Source organism: Rhinatrema bivittatum, chromosome 2 (genome assembly GCF_901001135.1).
Source record: "Rhinatrema bivittatum chromosome 2, aRhiBiv1.1, whole genome shotgun sequence".
Taxonomy (NCBI): Eukaryota; Metazoa; Chordata; class Amphibia; order Gymnophiona; family Rhinatrematidae; genus Rhinatrema; species Rhinatrema bivittatum.
In genome coordinates, this window is record NC_042616.1 from 42203945 (window position 1) to 42209944 (window position 6000).

Sequence of the window (6000 nt, forward strand, 5' to 3'; positions counted from 1 at the left end):
TCCCCAATAGCCATGCGGCATCAGTGACATTGGCAGCAGAGGAATGAGAGAGGCTCCGAGGTTGCTGGCAAAAGAAAGAGAGGGGGGGGGAGGTCTGCCTTTAGTGAGTGCATGTGTATGAATGGGAGTCTGCCTGGGGGTGTATGTGTGTGAATGCATGGGTGCCTGCCTGAGGGTGTGTCTGTGTATGAGAATGTATGGGTGTCTTCCTGGGGTTTGTATGTGTGAGAATAGGTGCCTACCTGTGTGTGGTGTATGTGTGTGTGTGAGAATGAATGTGTGCATGCCTGGGGGATGGTGAGGGAGTGGTGTGAGAATGACTGGGAGCTTGCCTGGGTGTGTGTGTTTGTGTGTATGTGAGGGAGCCAGAGAGAGTGAGAGCATGAGTGTGTATTAGAAAATCCAGGAGAGTAAGAGTTTGTGTGTGTGGGGGGGGGTGTGTGTGGAGGGGTAGAGAGTGTCTTAGAGCCTGAAAATGTGTCAGTGTCTGTGAGAGCGAGAGGTTATGGTGGGTATAAGAGCATGAATGTGTATGTATGTGACAGTGCATGTGTGAGAGAGAATGGACATGTGAGTCTGTGTGAGAGAGGATAACTTCCTAATCCTTGACAATATCAGGGTGACTGGAAATCAAGAGCTCCCACGTATGGACAGCAGGGGCTTTTTAAAATCCTTATTAGTTTTAATTATTGGGTGTTATTTGATATATGTGCTGTTTTGAAATATTTTATTGGTGTTTGGGAAATTGTAAAAAATGTATATGATTTTAATTAATAGAAATTATATTTATCAGTAGTTTTAAAATATTCTTTTATTAGTATGGTTTTACTATTATAACTGATGCTTTATGTTTCTTGATTTTATTTGTTTTATGAGGAATGGTGGTTCTGTTTTTCCCTTGTTAATACACAGAGTCTGGCTTCTTGGAGTTTCCATTTCAGTTTTTGTCTAATTTGTGCTCCTTTATTTTGTATTCTGTATTTGGTGAGGGTCTGTCTCTGCTCTGTGTGTGTGACCATGAGGAGAGATTCTGGTAGCATAGGGATCTATAGCAATCGGGTTTGTTTTGTTTCCTCAGTAGGTGGTGTATTTGTATTCTAGGACCCAAAGTAATATTTACCCTTGCTTTTTCACAGGTAGGGTTATTGTTGTTTGAGTCCTTGGCGTTATTACTGTTATGTTATGATGGGACTGCAGTATAGATTTTGAATGTCTTTTTTTCTCGGGGTTTTGTGTTAGTTCACAATGTGCCTGGCAGTGGAAGGTATTTGTGCTGCTGTTACTGTGAGGTGACACCAGAATTTGAAAATATCTTTTAGTATGATGAGCTGTAAGGGAAACATCCAAGCTCCATTGTTTGGGGGAATTTCAGTGGATGCACAGTTACAGAACTGGAGGTGCAGGATTTATATTGACATTCTGTCCCTGCCTATATATTCCAGACTTCACTCTCATAGCCATATAGCATTAGTTGAATGAGGCTATCAAATAATTATATAGTGTGAAACTGGCCAGCTTTTTAAAATTACGCAGAAGACCCTTTGGACTTTTTTATTAACAACAAATATTCAAAAGCTGTGTTCATCCCATCAAGCTCATATATCTCATTAAAGAGGTAAATTGAATAACACAATAACTTTGTTTTATTATTGTTACTCATAAATTATAACAGTAACATTAATCTTGGAATATTATATATTTTTAATATAAATGAGAGGTTTTCACAAGATCACAAGTCAATTTGGATAAATCAGAACTCTTGAATATCAATTTAGATCCAATCACTCAGTCTAATCTTAATAAGGCCTTTGCCTTCTGTTGGGCAAAAGCTTCCCTGAAGTACCTCGCTATTCATATCAGCCCTCATATAGATGACTTACATGGTTTGAACTATACACCACTATTAAAGGCGGTGCACAGGGATCTGGATAGATGGAACAGAGACTGCTTTTCTTGGCTAGGCAGTATAGCTATTATTAAGATGAATATCTTGCCCAGGTTTCTCTATTTATTTATCACTCTCCCCATATTTTTACCTACTGTTCTGCTACGTCGGTGGCAAAAGAAAATGTTTTATTTTTTTGGAGAAGGTGCCCGCCACATGTAGCTAGGGCAATTCTATATCAACCTAAGAAAGCCTTTCTTTGTATTTTGCTGCAGCACAACTGTGGGCGCTTATAGATCTCCACCGTTCTATAGAGCATAAACAATGGATGTTACTGGAGCAAAGCATGGTGGGTTTAATGCCCTTGGCAGCGCTTCCCTGGCAGCCTTCTTCTACTTGGCGTTCCATGTGCACTTTGCCTATTGCATTATCAACTACTTTGTGAGTTTGGAAACAGTGGAGACGTAGGGTTGTGGGCAGTGCTTCTTATTTTTCTCTTTCCCATTTATTTCACAATACAGCCTTCCCTATTTGTAGACCTATCCGTGCCTTTTCAGGCTGGAAATCCCATGTCCTATATAAATTTGGTCATTTAATAGAGGGTGATGAGGTTATTTCAATTAACTCCATAATTTCTCACTACCATATGACCTCTCTAAAGCTTTTGCAGTATGCACAAGCCAGACATTTTTCCATAGGCAGCAGAAGGCCTTGGCCATTAGACAGGGTAAATCAATGTTTGGAAATTATGTGAACAAGTGGATAAGTTAAAGGGCCTAGTATCCAAGGAGTATGATATTCTCAGTTATTGCAAAGATGAAAAATTCTCACATCTTAATGCCTGGGAGTTGGATCTGGGGGAAAAGTTAGAGACGGAGACATGGGATGACATCTGTTCCAATGCCAGTAAATGTTCAATACCTGCTGATTGCAGGGGAAAGACAGCCCTCCGTGCTACCTATTCTTTTACTGTTACTCTCCATTTATGCTTCTTGCTTTTTGGTCCTTAGCTTACATTTCGAGCTCCCCTGGTCAAATATTGTTGAGTTCTGTTGAAATCCTCTTGTTGCATTACACAATGTGTTACTGCGCCTGGGCAGTTCTCCTTTATAGCTCTGTTTTGAATATCAATCTAATTATGTTTACATGGCCATTTTTGATCAGCATTATTTTATTCTATTTTATTTTACAGTTATATTTGATATGATTTGATCTGTGTTTCTTGCATATGGTATGGGATATAGGGCTTGGGGATTGTTATGAACAAACGCTTTTGATGATTGTTTATCGTTCTTTTTAAGGATCCAATAAATATCCAATAAAAATTTTCAGTACAAAAAAAAAGAAAACTACTCCATGCCTACCAGGTGATAGATGGCAACCTGTGTGTGCATAGATTGTACATCCCCAGAAATGCATGTGGTATGGGCCTTATAGAAATTGCTTATTTAACAGAATCAGCATTCCCAAATGCTCTAAAAGGGATCAAGTACAAAAGTGAAAGGCCAAAATTGGACTCTATTTTTACGCTTGGACAAGTGTTTTGATGATTAGAAGGAATGAGCAAGAATTTACCAGAATATCTGAGACAATAAGCAACAATTTGCAGTCCAAGAAAAAAACCCAACCTCTTTATAGAATGAGAGCAGCAACCAAGGAAAAAGAATTAGCAAAAGCATAAATACAGTGGGGGAAAACAAAGAGGTACTTCACCATCAATGTATGGATCAAAACCTGACACAGGAATGGTTAATGAGGGATGAAATTTGACAGCCGATGCTCAATTTTGCCAGCGTCTGTTCTGGAACCCGCTGACAGCCACAGGTTCGGAAACCGGACGCCGGCAAAATTGAGCATCCGATTTTCAACTCGCGAGCCGTAGCAGTAGGTAGGCAGTGAATAAACAAGTTAGACTGTTTGTATTTTTAGTCAGTCAATAAGGTAGCAGTAGGTAGTGTGTTTATTTTTAAAAGTCTGCAGAACTGAGTGTTCTTTTAAAGAGCTGAGTGTTTGTATTTAATACTAACTGAGTGCTTGTATTGAAAAAAAAAAAACCCCCACAAAAAAAAAACCCCAAAAAGTAGCCAGAAGCTAGAAATAAGCTAGGAGCAGTATATACCAAAGTAAAAAAGTTGAATAGTTCAGCTCAGTTACTCACCTTGGAAAGGTGTTGAGGTAGTGTGATTGGGTTTGAATAGGGACCAACATTTGTTAATCAAGGGAGCAGTGAGTCACTCAGGCTGACTAACTGAAGTTAGACTGTTTGTATTTCCCAACCCTCCCACCCACCCCTAGCTCAACCCTTAATTTATAGGCAGGTGCCACTTTCACAAAAAAAAAACAAAACCCATCAACAAAAACTTTATTGAGAATTCGATCAGACCCCGGTAGGCCACTACCAGACACATAGTGAATTCACGAATACATTTAAAGGAAGTTAGCACATTCCTACTCCTATAGCAACCTAAAACTTAACTAGGAACTGATCAAAATTGAGATGAAGGCAGCAGTTCAGCAGCAAGAGGGGGGCTTCCCAGTCTTTTGCATCGAGTGTCACATGTATGATTTTTTACCCACCAGTGAGAAGTTGTACATGTGCATGCGATGCAAAGAGCTCCTGGCTCTCAGAGAACGAGTCCAATCTCTGGAGGCTAGAGTGGCAGACCTGGAGGAGCTGAGGCAGATAGAGAGGTATATAGATGAGACCTTCAGGGACATAGTAGTCAAGTCCCAACTTCAGACTGGCAGCCCTGGTGCTGCCTTGGAGGAAGAAGGTCTCATGATGGGAGAGCACCAACCAGGTGTAGCAGGAAAGGATCCTGTAGCAAGGACCTGCTCTCTAGGTGATGCATTGTCCTTTCGCACTGAGGATATCTCCCCAAGGCCTACTGCCCAGGAGGGAAGGGTTAGGTCGGCCGTCATAGTTGGTGATTCGATTATTAGGAATGTAGATAGCTGGGTGGCTGGTGGGCGTGAGGATCGCCTGGTAACATGCCTACCTGGTGCGAAGGTGGCGGACCTCACGCGTCACCTAGATAGGATTTTAGACAGTGCTGGGGAGGAGCCGGCTGTCGTGGTACATGTGGGCACCAACGACATAGGAAAATGTGGGAGGGAGGTTCTGGAAGCCAAATTTAGGCTCTTAGGTAGAAAGCTTAAATCCAGAACCTCCAGGGTAGCATTCTCCGAAATGCTCCCTGTTCCACGTGCAGGTCACCAGAGGCAGGCAGAGCTCCGGAGTCTCAATGCGTGGATGAGACGATGGTGCAAGGAAGAGGGATTCAGTTTTGTTAGGAACTGGGGAACCTTTTGGGGAAGGGGGAGTCTCTTCCGAAGGGATGGGCTCCACCTTAACCAGGGTGGAACCAGACTGCTGGTGCTAACCTTTAAAAAGGAGATAGAGCAGCTTTTAAACTAGAACAAAGGGGAACGCAGACAGTCGCTCAGCAACGCATGGTTCGGAGAGAGGTATCTTTAAAGGATACTAATGATGCATTAGAATTAGGGCATCCCGACAGTGAGGTTCCAATAATTAGAAAAGCAGTCCAAGTGCCTGTAACTAAAAACTCACCTGAGCTAAAAAATTCTAACTTATCCCTATCAATTAAAAAGCAGACTGAAAATACAAACAAAAAACAAACTTTGAAATGTTTGTATGCTAATGCCAGAAGTCTAAGAAGTAAGATGGGAGAATTAGAATGTATAGCAGTAAATGATGACATAGACTTAATTGGCATCTCAGAGACATGGTGGAAAGAGGATAACCAATGGGACAGTGCTATACCGGGGTACAAATTATATCGCAATGACAGAGAGGAGCACTCGGGAGGAGGTGTGGCACTTTATGTCCGGGATGGCATAGAGTCCAACAGGATAAACATCCTGCATGAGACTAAATACAAAATTGAATCTTTATGGGTAGAAATCCCTTGTGTGTCGGGGAAGACTATAGTGATAGGGGTATACTACCGTCCACCTGGTCAAGATGGTGAGATGGACAGTGAAATGCTAAGAGAAATTAGGGAAGCTAATCAAATTGGTAGTGCAGTAATAATGGGAGACTTCAATTACCCCAATATAGACTGGGTAAATGTATCATCGGGTCACGCTAGAGA